Here is a 16016-nt window from a genome sequence, read left to right on the forward strand (position 1 = left end):
AAAAATGACATGGCATCATGCAGTCTTCATAACACAAAATCACACTGTGTCAAGCAATGACACATAAAAGAGAACGTCACACGATGAACAAGTGCAGTTTTGTCAACCTACATGCAATGGTGGTACTACAGTAACATTTACAGATTAGTACAACAAATAGATTTATAGATATAACGCCTTCTTACATTGGTGCCACCACAATTTCTACCACTTCATAACTTTTATCCCCCTTTCCTTCACAATCCACCTGGAATAACATCCATCTCTCTCCATTGCTTTCCTTTCTACTATTCCTTCCCCAGACACTGATTTCCCATCTTACTTTCCAGAAAACTGCCAAAGACCAGACAAAAGTTCTTCAAATCACAACAGGGAATCAGTAAATATCATCAGAGCAGACTTGACCTCATTCTTAGCATTACAATAAGGTAGACCTACTGGGTTTGAATTAAATGATAGCTAACATTAAGCTAGCTGATACATCTCCTAACATTGACTAGCCAGCTAACTGCACTAACATTTCCATTGGGACAAAAAAAACCCTGTCCTGTGGGGAAATTTTGACTGACTTTCCGCTTCTTTGTAAAGAATGTCCTTATGTCCATTGTATCTGGGGAGGGAGCAAATACTGCAAACAATTCATCATCAACCAAGAATACCTCATTAGGCTAAGCTTATTTCATTGTTTAGTTGAACATTAATTTAACGTGGCCTAGGGTTAATTTTGAGGGCATATAACAAAAGAATAAGGTTTTAGTAAAAGCTAGACATTGTGAGGTGGCAACGGGGCTGACGTCACCACCTCCACTTTCGAGCAGCCTGCATCTTGCACCAAAATTTCTCTGCTTGCGCTGAGATTTACTTCACCTGCATGCGGTGAGTTGTTGTAGGTAAGGCCCGGAAAACCTGGAGTGGATTTTCAGTGGTCTGTGTATTCTCCTATCGATCAAGTGGAATGGATTCTTTCACAAAGCAATAGAAACGGCGCTGAGTGAACTAATATTTTATGTTAAATGTGGGGGGTCCAAACGAAGAATTATGAAATGTGAAGGGGACATGTCCCCTTCACAGTCAATGGTGGCGATGCCCATGGTGATAGGGTAGTATCTCACTGGGCTGCGACAGCCCGCGACTAGTTGGAGACACAACAATTGCGATAAAATATGTGAAATAGCGACAATTTTCACTTGGAATCACACTGAATTGATATTCGCATATTTTACCTCAATTGTTGTGTCTCCAACTAGTCGTAGGCTGTCGCAGCCCGGCTTTCCCTCGGCAGGCAGGGAAGTAGAGGAAGCCTCACGGAAACTGACTTGAGAAGGGTTCGCAACGGCTTTGCGACACCGGCGACGCATTTGCGGCTATTTTGAGAGAAATTTTGTCGCACTTAATTTTTGAACATGTTCAAAATTTCAGCGACGAAGGAGCGACACTTTGCGACTCATGCAAGGAAATTGAGAAGCCCCACGAATGTTTCAAGACACTTTTTAAACTCTCGCGAATGGCGTTCGCAATTTGTCGCAAGCTGTCGCAGCCCAGTGAGATACTGGCTATAGTTGTGTCAACAGGGGTTCAAAATTCTGACTCATCACATGATTCATGCAGACTTCACATAGTTCAGGAAAGATCTTGGCGGTCAATTTGAGGTGGCACGGTGGTGTAAGTGGTTAGCACTGTTGCCTCAAGAAGGTTCTGGGTTCGAGCCCAGCAGCCAACAGGGGCCTTTCTGTGTGGAGTTTGCATGTTCTCCCCATGTCTGCGTGGGTTTCCTCTGGGTGCTTCGGTTTCCCCCACAGTGCAAAGACGCAGTTAGGTTAACATGGGATGGCCTTGGGCTGAAGTGCCCAAGAGTGGCGACGCACACGTATGCAGCGGCTTTGCTCTCCTATGATGAGCTAAATTTCGTTGTACGTTTGTGCAGTGACAATAAAGGCATTCAGTAAATACGGAGAGACAGAACTGCGATTTTTGGTGGTTAATAGTCAATAAATACATTGATTTACAATATTTCTACAGCACACTGATATGTGTGTGTAGTTACAGTAATGTTTTTAAAAAATAAAAATCAGTACTGTTTGAGAATTAGAGTTAACAACTAACTTTGTGGAGTGTGCTCAACTTAGGTGGTTTGGTCATATGATGAGAATGGAGGACCATCGAATACCAAAGAAATGGTTCATCTGGAAACCTACGACTAAAAGACCCATAGGACGGCCAAGAAAGAGATGGATCCAAAACATTACTGAGTCGCTCACAGCAAGATTGACATCTTTGTACTCTGTAATGGAAGCTGAATTATTTAAAGATTGGGATAAATGGAAAAAGCTTATCTGCTGACAGGTGCTAGGCCTATCAGGAGTTGTGTGAGAAGGTGAGATTGCTATTGTCTGTTAATATTTACATCAGTAACATGAACATTATGCACCGTTACATAGGTTACATTATTATTATTATTATTATTATTATTATTATTATTACTCCACATACTGTATATTTATTAACACTAATGAATAATTTTGGCAGAATGTAAAGCTAAATGAAGGGTTTAATAGTGCTTTTCACACTTTTTTTTTTTTTTGCTTATGACATACCAAAGGCATGCAAGTAAACATGAAAAAATTGCTTTTAATTTTATTAATTAAATTCCTCCTTTTCAGGAAGAATAAAGCATTGTTTCAACGAGCTGTAAGAGTACCAACAAAATTGTCTACGTCTGTCTGTTCCATATATTATTTCATAGTTTTGATGTCTTCAGTATTTTACTACAATGTAGAAAATAGTCAAAATACAGAGAAATCTCTGAATTAGTAGGTGTGTCCAAACTTTTGACTGGTACTGTATATATTAATCTAAATTGTAAATTCTAATACTCATAGACAACTACAAATCCTTACGTAGTGGATGTTCATTATGTCTAACTATTACAAATATTTTTAAGTTCGTTTCTTAGACAAGGATATTTTTTAAGCTTGTTACCTCGTTAACAGTTTCGGCGAGAATCTCCCGCCTTCTTCAGAAACAGTCACCAGATGTCGAGTGGTGACGTGCCTTATCAGCTGATGTTGCGTTACGGAGGCGTGAACGTCCCGCCCAATTTGACAGGTAGTTCACGCCTCCTGCTGTCAGGTCGCTCCTCCAGGACGGCGCTCCAGGTGTGCGACAGCGCGTACGCTCCCTCGTCCCGGTTCATCGTCCTCTGCGCCCGCTTACGTATCTCCACTGCCTCTAAAATCCAACGCTGGAATCTATTTTCTTCAGCGCGAATGACTCTGGCCTCTTCCCAATTCATTATGTGATTTTGCCGTTTGCAGTGGTCTGAAATGGCTGATTTTAGGTTTTCTTGGTTTGCTTTTTCTTTTTCGGATCTTGTGAGTCTTCTTGTTGTTTCTTTTTCACACTCTATTTCACCAATATAGACTTTATTACATGAACGGCAAGGGATTTCATAGATGACGTTGCATTTATTGTCCAGTTGTATTTTGTCTTTGGGGTGAACTAGCAGCTGTCGGAGGTTCTTGTATGGTTTGACCGGGGTGTTGATGTGGTATTTCCTCATGGATCGTTGGATGCGTTCTGTGACTCCTTTTATGTATGGTAGTGTGACAAAGCCCCGGTTTGTTTTTTCAGTGTTTTTTCTTGTTTGTTTATTTTCTTTTATTTGTGTCTGTAATTTCCCTTTCCGAATTGCCCACGGTGGATATTGGCAGTTTTTTAATGCCTGTTGGATGTGTTGTTCCTCCTCCTGTCTGTCTTTCTCCTCTGTGATGCTCTGTGCTCGGTCATATAGTGTTCTGATTACTAACATTTTGTGTGCGATGGGATGTTCAGATGTCCAGAGAAGATATTGGTCGGTGTGTGTAGGTTTTCTGTATGTTGAAATTCTAATGTTCCCTTCTTCTGTGTGGTGTATTTTTAAGTCCAAAAAAGCTATTGTCTTGTCCGTTTCCTCTTCGTGTGTGAATCTGATGTTGCCTGTCTTGTCTATGGAGTTTAAATGATCCGTGAATTGTTGTGTGTGTCCTGTTTTGGTTATTTCGAGAATGTCATCAACATATCTTTTCCAGAAGATAGGTTTGCAGTCAATCGGTGCTGTTTCTATGGCTCGGGTTTCCAGATCCTCCATAAAAAAGTTACATAGAGTGGCAGATAGCGGGTCCCCCATTGCAAATCCCTCTTTTTGTCTGTAGATTATGCCTCTAAATTGGAAAAATGTGGAAGTGGAAATGAAATGTAATAGTTTTGTTATGTCCTGTGCTGTAAGTTTTGTGCGTTTTTTCAGGCACAAAGATCCGAAAAAGAAAAAGCAAACCAAGAAAACCTAAAATCAGCCATTTCAGACCACTGCAAACGGCAAAATCACATAATGAATTGGGAAGAGGCCAGAGTCATTCGCGCTGAAGAAAATAGATTCCAGCGTTGGATTTTAGAGGCAGTGGAGATACGTAAGCGGGCGCAGAGGACGATGAACCGGGACGAGGGAGCGTACGCGCTGTCGCACACCTGGAGCGCCGTCCTGGAGGAGCGACCTGACAGCAGGAGGCGTGAACTACCTGTCAAATTGGGCGGGACGTTCACGCCTCCATAACGCAACATCAGCTGATAAGGCACGTCACCACTCGACATCTGGTGACTGTTTCTGAAGAAGGCGGGAGATTCTCGCCGAAACTGTTAACGAGGTAACAAGCTTAAAAAATATCCTTGTCTAAGAAACGAACTTAAAAATAACTACAAATCCTGCCAACGCCGGGACCCAGTACTCTCTTTGCATCAGTAAAACTCATTCAATAAAAGTTCTCTTTTGAAAATAAATACAATTAAAGGAAAATGCTGTATTTTTGACCTGCTGTATTTCACAGAAAAGTGGGTATCATGGCTGAATAAACTTATTTTGACTATTATGATTGATTGAGGAGGCGGCACGGTGGTGTAGTGGTTAGCGCTGTCTCCTCACAGCAAGAAGGTCCAGGTTCGAGCCCAGCAGCCGGCGAGGGCCTTTCTGTGTGGAGTTTGCATGTTCTCCCCGTGTCCGCGTGGGTTTCCTCCGGGTGCTCCGGTTTCCCCCACAGTCCAAAGGTTAGGATAATTGGTGACTCTAAATTGACCTTAGGTGTGAATGTGAGTGCAATTGGTTGTTTGTCTCTATGTGTCAGCTCTGCGATGACCTGGCGACTTGTCCAGGGTCTCACCCATAGTCAGCTGGGACAGGCACCAGCTTGCCTGCGACCCTGTAGAACAAGATAATGGATGGATGATTGATTGAATGATAGCTAATGAATGAATGAAAAAGTTTACATTGATTTTAAATCTCATCTCATCTCATCTCATTATCTCTAGCCGCTTTATCCTTCTACAGGGTCGCAGGCAAGCTGGAGCCTATCCCAGCTGACTATGGGCGAAAGGCGGGGTACACCCTGGACAAGTCGCCAGGTCATCACAGGGCTGACACATAGACACAGACAACCATTCACACTCACATTCACACCTACGCTCAATTTAGAGTCACCAGTTAACCTAACCTGCATGTCTTTGGACTGTGGGGGAAACCGGAGCACCCGGAGGAAACCCACGCGGACACGGGGAGAACATGCAAACTCCGCACAGAAAGGCCCTCGCCGGCCCCGGGGCTCGAACCCAGGACCTTCTTGCTGTGAGGCGACAGCGCTAACCACTACACCACCGTGCCGCCCTGATTTTAAATCATAACTGTTTTTATGCTGTACAGAAAAATGTTATTATTGTTACTTGTTAATTAATAAAAAGTTAAATGGCTTGTTTATTGTCTCTCTACAGTTATTGTTGAAGACGTCAAAAATTTTAAAATGCAGTAAAATTTTATTTTAACAGCAGAGTACTGGTGATCTGTAAATTACCAGCATGGCAAAAAAACATTTTATTTAACAGTTCTAATACTGATACTGTAACTTAACAAACACGACGTTAAATTTTCATTTTTACAGATAAAACACTATTACTGTCGGAGCCATTTATGGCCCTTTTCCACTACCCTTTTTCAGCTCACTTCAGCTCGCTTCAGCTCACTTCAGCCCGACACGGCTCGCGTTTCGACTACCAAAAACCAGCACGACTCAGCTCGTTTCAGCCCTGCTTAGCCCCTAAAACTCGCACCGTTTTGGAGTGGGGCTGAAGCGAGCCAAACCGTGCTGACTGAGGCTGGGGGCGTGAGCAGACACTCCCCTGTGCACTGATTGGTGAGGAGGAGTGTCCTCACATGCCCACACACGCCCCGCGAGCGCGCTGGGATCTGTAAACACCGCAAACCCGGAAGAAGAAGAATTACGAATTACGAGAATTTCTGAAGCCTTATGCGCCTCGCCTCATCTATACGCTCTTGCCAGTATCTGTTGGCGTTGTCAAGCCACAGCACCAAGACCAGCAACACTAACGACTCCATGTCCTCCATGTTTATTGTTTACTATTCGGGTCGTGAGACTACCGCTTAAAAGCTCACTGAATCAGTGACATACAGAGCATCGTGGACGAGTTCGCGGAGCGCAAGGCTCGCCGTATGCCCTTCAAATAATGCGTGCAGTAGGCTATTGATGTTTTATTATGAGCCATGTACAGTATGTCGCCGAATGTTTTTTTGTTTCTGAGTTACATGCTCGTTTGAAGGACTTAATGTACAAAATAACATAGTTGCACCCCGTAGTGTTGAAATTGGTAAACACAGTGCATTCAGTGAGGTTTGCACCGCCCTCCTTTTATTTCTGACTCTTCCTGTCACTGCTGCAACCTCTGAGCGCTCATTCGTATGCCCTTCAAATAATGTGCGCAGTATAGGCTATTGATGTTTTATTATGAGCCATGTACAGTATCCTAATGTTTTTTGTTTCTGAGTTACATGTTCGTTTGAAGGACTTGATGTACTAAATAACATAGTTGCACCCGGTAGTGTTGAAATTGGTAAACACCGCAGTTGCGGACATTTTGTAGCCTAAAATGATGTTATGATAAGCTTTAATAAAGGGCCCGGTCATTTGCCCCGCCCCCGGCCCGGCTCTGACTTGTTCCGCCACTGTCACTGATGTCACTGTTTGCGCTGCTTAACGACATCACATGACGTCCACCCACTTTCGCTAACTCCACCCAATGTGTCCACCCACTTCCAGCCAGCACGGTTCAGCGCGGTTGTAGTCGAAATGCAACTCCAACAGCCCCACTCAGCTCGACTCAGCTCGACTCGGCACGGCACGGCTCAGCCGCGTTTGTAGTGGAAAAGCGGCATTAGTCTCATGTTTTTAATTGTTTTTAATTGGCCCACTAGGTGTTGTTCTACCCTAATTGGGTTCACACAATATAGACAGGAACTTTCATGCAGGTGTCAGGTGTTGCTTGACTTAGGGGGAGTGCACACAGTTTTTTGACCACTTCACTGTAGGCCACGCTGTGTTACATTGTGTAGTTGTCAAATTAATATAACTTGTTTATGGATGTATGGACATTTTATGGATTATTGAAACATTGTGGTTTGAAATAAACATCATAACCATGAACAAATTTTACGAACTTTATTTCATTAAACACATGTAACAAGTGGCTATAAAGCGCGTCAATCAGGTGCCAAGTCCAGCAACCCCTCAGGGCCTTTAAGTGTAGAAAAACAAAAAAAACACAGTATTTGGGACTTACTGTTTCATTTATCAGTTAAAACATTACTACCATAACCAGAAATAGAGTGCATAGTATTTACCGTGTTTAATTTTCCACATATATAATTTTTACTGGATATAAAAAGACATTGAAATACTGTTATTTCTTCTACAGTAAATTACTTGTCAATTGCTGCCAGTTTATTACTGTGAATCTCACAGTAGCTTTCGATGGGATATTATTACAATATCTTGCACTACACTCAATAACAGCAGAATCTCGCCATGTCTCAACCCCAGCATGAAGCAGAACTCATTGCATTGTGTAAATGAGCCATGTTCTCCACACGCCGTTTCCTCATTCAAACATGAGTTTCACCTTATAGAAGAACAATATAAATGATCTTGTTCTAATGGGAAACATGTTATAACAATTATTTATAATGTTATAACAAAATAAATAGTACACTGATTTAACAAGAAAACTTCCTTGTTATAAATATGATAAGTTTGTATGTTGTAATAACATGAAAATAATGTTCAACGTGGTTAAACATAGATGTTTCAGATTTTTCAAGTGTAGGTCATAAAAAGAATTTTCCCTGACACACAATTATTTTTGTTTAGTGGACTGAAAACTATTGAATTAGAATCACAGACTTCCAATTTTATTAGTGTTAGTCCTTGCCACTGTTACGCATGCACCTGAAGGCGTAGCCCGGGGCGCCACGTGGCCCTAAATTCTTCGCTATTTTTTCTTACTTCACCATGACCCAATTCAAGATATTATGTCATGCATCACGTGTTGGGCTTTCCCCGTTCGCGCAAGACATTGTCTCATCTCATCTCATTATCTCTAGCCACTTTATCCTTCTACAGGGTCGCAGGCAAGCTGGAGCCTATCCCAGCTGACTACGGGCGAAAGGCGGGGTACACCCTGGACAAGTCGCCAGGTCATCACAGGGCTGACACATAGACACAGACAACCATTCACACTCACATTCACACCTACGCTCAATTTAGAGTCACCAGTTAACCTAACCTGCATGTCTTTGGACTGTGGGGGAAACCGGAACACCCGGAGGAAACCCACGCGGACACGGGGAGAACATGCAAACTCCACACAGAAAGGCCCTCGCTGGCTACGGGGCTCGAACCCGGACCTTCTTGCTGTGAGGCGACAGCGCTAACCACTACACCACCGTGCTGCCCGCAAGACATTGTGGGATACAAATTTGAAACAGGAGAGAAAAATGGAAGACGTGAGTGTGCGAATGGAGCATGAAAGCCTGACTACGGTAACAGAAAATGAGAAGAAAAGATGTTATGTTGCAAAGGAAAGGAAACGCAGGACCAAACTAGTAAATATCGGTGGTCAGTGAGCACCTCGGTGTGATCAGCTGTTCGTTTAGCGACAGAATGACGGAACTGTCAGTGCACGGTCAAGGTAAACCTGTAGATGGCAGTATTGCAACACTGTGGATGCCAGCTGCCGTAAAACCCAAAAGAAGATAAACCTGCACATGCGCACACAGACTTCCTCTGTCTGCGCAAAGTGATTGATTTTATGCACATTATTTGCTAGGGAATCCACTCAAATTAAATAACTTCCCAGCCACAGAATGGCCTGTTTTTTTTTTGTTTGTTTTGTTTTTTGTGAGATATTACCAAAATAAACATATATCACAATGACCAAATATCAGAGGGAACTAAATTTTGCCGATTTTATGAAATTGAAAGGCCATATCGCTTTAAGGTCAGGACTCTGTGGTGGCCAATTCAAGTGTGAAAATGATTCCTCATGCTTTCTGAACCACTCTTTCACAGTTTGAGACTGAATTTTATGCCTGTGCCATCAGGGAAGAAAAAAAATCCATTGTTGTGATAACCTGATCATTCGGTACATTCAGGTAGTTAACTGTCTTCATTTTATTGCCACATAACATTTCTGAGCCTGAACATGACCAACTAAAGCAGCCCCAGATCATAACATTGCCTCCAGGGGCTTGTACAGTGGCCACTCTGCATGATTGGTGCATCGCATTATGCATTTCCCATCTTACCCTGACACACCCATCACTCTGGAATAGGGTAAATCTGGACTTATCAAACAACATGTCCTTTTTACATTGTTCCAGAGTCCAAGCTTTATGCTCCCTAGCAAATTGACATCTTTTCTTTTGACTCGTCTCACCAACAAGTCATTTTCTTATGTCCCCACAGCTGCATCAGTTAGGGTTAAAAGAATTGTTATCAGCTGAAACATACCGGTATTAATCACTTCAATAATTATCCAATCAGAGACTCTGAAGTATTTGCTTATTTGGCGGGGTTTTTTTAGTTTGTTTGTTTTTTGAGAACAGCAGTGTATTATCGAACTACAGGTTGGCATGGTAGTGCAGTGGTTAGTGCTATTGCCTCACAGCAAGAAGGTTCTGGGTTCAAGCCCAGTAGCCAGCGGGGGCCTTCCTGTGTGAAGTTTGCATGTTCTCCCCGTGTCTGTGTTGGTTTCTTCTGGGTGCTCTGGTTTCCCACACAGTCCAAAGATATGCAATTAGGTTAACTGGTTACTCTAAACTGTCCATAGGTGTGAATGGCTGTTTCCCAAGCCTAGAAATGGGAAGGTTGCAGCAGGAAGGGCATCCGGCATAAAACTATGCTCCAATTAATATGACATGTGGATCAATAGGGTCCACGTGGCAGCGACCCCACACACATCAGTGGGACAAGCTGGACATAATACAGTTAGTGAGTGTATTATGGAAATACAAAATATATAAATCATATACTGTATTATGTGAATAAATTGTATATGAAAATATAAAAAAGCTCAGATATTCAAGACAGCCATAATCCCTATTTTCATGATATATTTTATCGTTTAAAGTGATACTGACATGAACAGGTCTCCTTGGTGTCATTTTTTAGATTTTAACGCAAACTTTCAATTTTTGATGTAATTGCAAGGTGTGGAGATGAAAACCTAATAAAATAAAACATTTAAACTTCCTGTCATGAAGCGATGCCTGGAATTTCCTTCCCTTCCATCGTGAATGGCCCAAACCAGAAATGATGCAGATCAGTGAACCCCTACCTGGAAGGCGCACCAACAGAACATGGTTTCATGACAGAACATGAGCTGTGAGCTATGAGCTGTGTCTGAAATCGCTCACTCATTCACTACTCCCTGCTCACTATCTAGGGAATTCTATATAGAGGACTATATAGTAAACTCATTGGTAAAAATAAAAAAAAACACTTTCGGATACTACTCAGCCGTGTCGTTATTTATGTCATTACTGTCACACAATTAAAACATGCCAGATCAGTCAGCTGGTGGGTTTTCAAAATAATAAATACATGCATGTATTTTTGTGATAAACCCATATTATACTGAGCGTATTTCCCACATTAATAAATACAAAGTACTTTGTGTCCGCTGCATTTTTCAGTTCTTTTAAATCAAGGCTGAATAATTTTTTGCCTTTTATTAAATCAAATTTGAGGCTTTTGATTAATTCCTCGCTCTGCACTGGAACGTTTATTCTTGTATTTTATCTGTCTTATTCTAGTTTAGCTTATTTTCTATTCTCTTACTATTTTTAATTGTACTTGAATGCCTGTTTATAATGTTTTTCTTCCTCCGTCCATTCACCCCAACACACGACAATATTATTGCCATTTTCGCATCACAACTTATAAATTTGTCTCGTGCCCGTTGTCATAAGGAAAATCAAACTACTGCTATACTCAATCTAAAATACTTAACAGTCTTTATGATGAAACAGCTTTTACAGCTCTGTGAAAATGCGTGACCACAATGCATGATGGGATATATTGCTTGGTTAGTGATCATCGGTTGTACACTACTTTTCACAGTGCATTGTGGGATACTATGAGTCCACTATATAGGGTGTAATAATTCTCACTGTACATTCAGGCAGCACTACAAAATGGCAAACTTACTATATAGTCCACTATATAGTGAGTAATGAGTGATTTTGGACACAGTGATTTTGGGTGGCACGGTGGTGTAGTGGTTAGCACGGTCGCCTCACAGCAAGAAGGTTCTGGATTCAAACCCAGCGGCCGGCGAGGGCCTTTCTGTGTGGAGTTTGCATGTTCTCCCCATGTCTGTGTGGGTTTCCTCTGGGTGCTCCGGTTTCCCCCACAGTCCAAAGACATGCGGTTAGATTAATACGGGACGGCCTTGGGCTGAGGTGCCCTTGAGCGAGGCACCTAACCCTTAGCATGGCTGCCCACTGCTCTGTGTATGTGTGTGTGCTCATTGCTCACGTGTGTGCATGTGTGTGTTCACTGCTTCAGATGGGTTAAATGCAGAGAGGAAATTTTGCAAGTGTGTGATGAATAAAGTTGTGCTTTCTTTCTTTTTCAGTGCATGTCTTGTATGATGGGGATGAAGAGGAGGTGAGGAGGTCAGAGAGGAGGAGGTTGGGAGGTTGGGAGGAGGAGATGGAGAATGTAGGGCTTGAGATAGAGCCCAACCAGTTTGAACTGTACCAGGACTATCACACTGACAACCACAATGAGGTGAGTGACTGCCACTCAGATCTCGGCAAGCTGACAAGTGGACATGGTGGAGGGACATTTGTAACAGACCACCTGTTTTTGTTTACATTAATAATTACCAATACCAGCTGTTTTTAGAATTGTTTACTGGCATAATTGTTAGCATAATAATTCCTGTCCATAAGTAACTCAGGCCAGGGCGGCACGGTGGTGTAGTGGTTAGCGCTGTCGCCTCACAGCAAGAAGGTCTGGGTTCGAGCCCCGGGGCCGGCGAGGGCCTTTCTGTGCGGAGTTTGCATGTTCTCCCCGTGTCCGCGTGGGTTTCCTCCGGGTGCTCCGGTTTCCCCCACAGTCCAAAGACATGCAGGTTAGGTTAACTGGTGACTCTAAATTGACCGTAGGTGTGAATGTGAGTGTGAATGGTTGTCTGTGTCTATGTGTCAGCCCTGTGATGACCTGGCGACTTGTCCAGGGTAAACCCCGCCTTTCGCCCGTAGTCAGCTGGGATAGGCTCCAGCTTGCCTGCGACCCTGTAGAACAGGATAAAGTGGCTAGAGATAATGAGATGAGAAGTAACTCAGGCCAAGATAAAATAATTGTTTTTGTTCCAATTTGGCAATTACCTACCGAATACCGACCTCCCAAATGCACAGTGTGGCACAGAGATATGTCACTTAGTGTAAACAACTGTAGTGGAAAGTAGTCACTAGACTGCAGCCACTGTACCAGAACAGTGCGAGTGTATATCTACTCTACTTATTTTATTATCTGAAGGATAAAATAAAATATTTTCCCAGCTACCTAAAAGTACCCACCCACTGTTCAAGCCTGTGTTTGTCATTGCTTTCAAGCATTTTCAACACTCTGGAGTAATGTAGTACATGTACAATAGAGTGCACCATCTGTCTGCCAGATTGTTTTATTTTCACGGAGTCATAGAGAAGAGTGGATTTATTTCTATGTCAGTATTATTTTAAAACCTTTTCAGTATTGTAAAGTACCACAAAGGAATACTGCATTAATACCATAATATTTCTAAATAAACTGCCATGTTATTAAGTGACAGGGCTTGTCTGTATTTCTTTGGTAGTGATGGAAAATGATGTTTAAAAATCCTGGCTTTAGATGCTGTGTGCGTATGGTGGAAAAGCGTAATAATTCAACACCTCGAGGTTGTTAGGAAAAAGCAGACAGAAATATGAGTTTATTATACTCTCACAAGAGCTGGCTTCTCCGCAATGAAGACCACAGAGCGTTTCACCAGAGAAGCGCCTTCTGTTATCAACACATTTTTTTATACAGTTTAGCATGACTGACATATCAGATGTTCCCCTATTATCTCCTTTCACGGTCAGGGGCATCTTCTCTTCTATGTCTGTATGTAGACACACTCATGATAACCTTGCAGAATAGAAGAGTTTAACACAAAACAACATACTTCATCTTACATAAACATGAGACACAGTGTCTCTGACCTTCCTTCTAAGGATCACTACTCTCTAAAAATCATCAATTCTCTAAAAATTATATTTTCCTCTACAGTACGCACTTCTGGTTTCTGGAGATTCCCCGATCCACGTCAAAACAAGGTGCTGCAGTTTCAGTGGCGGCTGGTAGTCTTTCAAACAGGGGAGGCTGGTCAGTTACGATATTTCCAGATTTTAAAAGAAAAAAGAAAAAGCATCAATTTTGCCCATACTCTTGCCTCTGATCTGGCTGATTGTTGGCAGGGTCACAAACTGTGAAATAACAGGTTCTTTTGGCCCATTAGCCTACTGTCCAATATACATGATGTTGGGGGGTATATTTTAACATTTTATATTTTAAAATTGTGGCATGTTGTTTAAAAATTGATCATTATTGAAAGCAGCTCTTTGTCAGGAACCTCAGCAGTAACAGCAGAGTGTTCTGGAATAGGCACAAGCACTGACCTTGGGGAGCCAAACATAGAGCTGGGTGCCACACATTTCATTCAATGACACTTTCCCTATATTTTACTTATTTTGACTGAGAAATGTTTTATTGACAATTTTGATAACCCTTCACTTTTAATCCAGGTCTGTAGTGTGAAATGTTCTCGGCTGTGTTTTTGTTTAAAAATGTTTTCCAAATTGTAGCGGTGTTTAATTCATATCCAGAAAAATATATATTCCAATATAATATACTCAGCATAAACATTTTAAATAGATTCCATATTTTTGGTCCATCCATGACATATTACTAAAGTAGCCTATTTACTGTTGTTGATGTGGGTCACTTGCTGTTAGCCAATTCACTTTCTCGTACCAGGAGAGCTGAAAGGAATGAGTATTATTCCCTACCTTTTTCACCAAGTCAGTTTGAGGCATTGGTCTACCCTGCTCTTTAATTTTTTCCTCGAAAGGAAGACTGGCAAATGGCTTCGCCAAAATTAAATCAGCAATGCTTGGCATCCGTGCGCAGCTTTCTTGCTAGCTGACTAGCCCCCTCAAGTTCAAGTTCAGTCACTCAAATAAACAAAATTTCTGGAACTAAGATAGCAAACTTGACAATACTATATTTACACTTTATTTACAATGAAAATATATACAAACTAAAAAAGCTGGTAGAAACCGTATGCAATGATTGAAATTGAAATGTAAGCTGATCTCTTACAATACACCACAGCACTTGCGAATCCGCATGGGACTGAACTGAAATTCACCGCTGCCTGTCTATATTTGAAACGAGCTGTCAATCAAAGAAAATATCCGGCCGCTTTCACCAATCACCAGTCTCTTCGCGGAAAGCTTTGCCATGTCCCTCCCACTGTGAGGCTGGGAGTCCGTGGGGCGGGCATTTTCGCAGTATTTGTCCAATAACCGTCTTGCATTTTGATATTGAAAAGCGCATAGCTCCCAAATGCCATTGAAGTCCACTGAAGCTGGGCTGCATCGCGCTGTCACGAAGGGGAAAAACTCACGCACACATTAGGCGAACTGGGGAAAGTTATAATGGAATGATTTCGCACTGTAGTTGGGTTGAGCACATATTTCTATGATTCTGGATCTGAAATAGCAATGTTATAAGGTCGGCTATAACATAAGCCTAGCGCAATTCATCCTACACGATGTTCGTCATTTTTAGAGGAGGCTGAGCCTCCCTCGTTGTCTTAGAGCAATCGCCCGTGTGCAGTTTCCATCTGCTCAATTGTGCCGCTTTGGTGTTTCTTTTTCCCCACTTTTTTATTATCAAAGGTTTTTTATTACCTCCGCCAAGGAGGTTATGTTTTCGGTAGCATTGGTTGGTTTGTTTGTTGGTTTGTCTGTTAGCAACATTACGGAAAAGTTATGAACGGGTTGCTCTGAAATTTTTTCCAGAGGTGTGACTGGGCACAAGTAACAATCCATTAAATTTTGGCGGTGATCCGGATCACCTTCTGGATCCCGAAATTTTTTAAAGGATTCTTGGCGGAGGTCTGCACTCTCCGAGTGCTTTTCTAGTTCACAATCGTGTTGTGGGTGAAAATTATCATATCTTTATTTTCACAGAGTCATAGGGAAGAGTGAATTTATTTAGGTGTCTATTACTTTAAATTATTTTTACGCCCTTTTGATTGGCTGAGCAAACTGCAAATAACTGCCTACAAATCATGGTCTGCAGTTACTTCACACTTGTGTATTTTGAGTTCTATGAGATGTAAATAAGGCAGTGATTGCATCTGATTTCTTTATCATTTGACTTGTTGCATGAACTTTATAATCAGTATTTAAAAAAATAGTTTGAATGATAAAACAATTATTGAACTTGGTTTTCACAAAATACAGTGATTTGTTTGTATCTGCTTTCAGCATTGGTAAATAATTGCTGCTTGCTCACCACTAACAAATCACGATATTTTGTTTAACCTCGTCC

This window comes from Neoarius graeffei, chromosome 4 (assembly GCF_027579695.1).
Source record: "Neoarius graeffei isolate fNeoGra1 chromosome 4, fNeoGra1.pri, whole genome shotgun sequence".
Lineage (NCBI taxonomy): Eukaryota > Metazoa > Chordata > Actinopteri > Siluriformes > Ariidae > Neoarius > Neoarius graeffei.